The sequence below is a fragment of the Arachis ipaensis genome, chromosome B03 (assembly GCF_000816755.2).
Source record: "Arachis ipaensis cultivar K30076 chromosome B03, Araip1.1, whole genome shotgun sequence".
Classification (NCBI taxonomy): domain Eukaryota; kingdom Viridiplantae; phylum Streptophyta; class Magnoliopsida; order Fabales; family Fabaceae; genus Arachis; species Arachis ipaensis.
The window spans coordinates 119,610,726-119,611,716 of NC_029787.2; positions in this window are offsets into that span (position 1 = coordinate 119,610,726).

A 991-nucleotide genomic window follows, 5' to 3' on the forward strand; every position below is an offset into this window, starting at 1 on the left:
GTTCAACCACGGTCGAATCGGTTGAACCTATGAACCAATAACATCAAATTCTTCACTAACAACTAACGGAATTGATATACTGTTAATAATATTTTTGTTAAAGTTATGTTTGCTCAATCCCCTTCTCTTACCTTCACCCTCTTAACAAGCTCAAATTCTTTTTTTTTTTTACTTCTTTTTTCTTCTCTCTTTTACACTATTAATTCTTTAAGAAGGATTTGAGAAGAAAAAAGAAAGAAACAGGAGAATGAAATTTAAAATTGTTAAAAAGATAAAAGTGAAAGAAAAAAATTGAACAAATATAGTTTTAACAAAAACATTATTAATAATATATTAAATAAAATGATTTTAAGTTTTTAAATCAGAGGGAGCAATCCATGGCGTTGAACAGTGAAGGTCTTGAGATTGATTCATTGTTAACATTTATCGTTCTTCAATACCATATTATATATATATATATATAATAAGGGTTGATTTCTTCAGTAGTACATGCGCATTAACCTAATTTACTCATTAACTATAGCGTGTCTTGCGCAACACTTGGAACTACGTACTCATCATATCTTAATCAGTTGGCATTTTAATTAGATCTTTCAATTTGAAATTCATCATATCCTGACCTATTGGTAGTTTGATTCCACGGTATATAGCTTAATTAGGGGCAACACTTATTTTTCTGTTTTAAATCATAAACGATGTGGGCATGTGGGGGTCAATATTATTAAAATTTCGAAATAAGATTTTATGTTAACTGGGTAGCCGGTAGGTGTAGGGCAAAAGGGGCTTAGCTTATTGTGGGTCATCAGTTTAGGGTTGTGAAGCATTCCCCTCTGATCTATTGAAAATAAAACTTGTTTTCTGTGATATTATTATTATTAGAAAAAATGACACTTCTCTTTCATGTATGATGTCTAAACAATATTTTTTATCCTGTAAAAGTTAAATAACATACTCTTTAATTAGTTTATTTGACTAAAATATTCTTCAATAA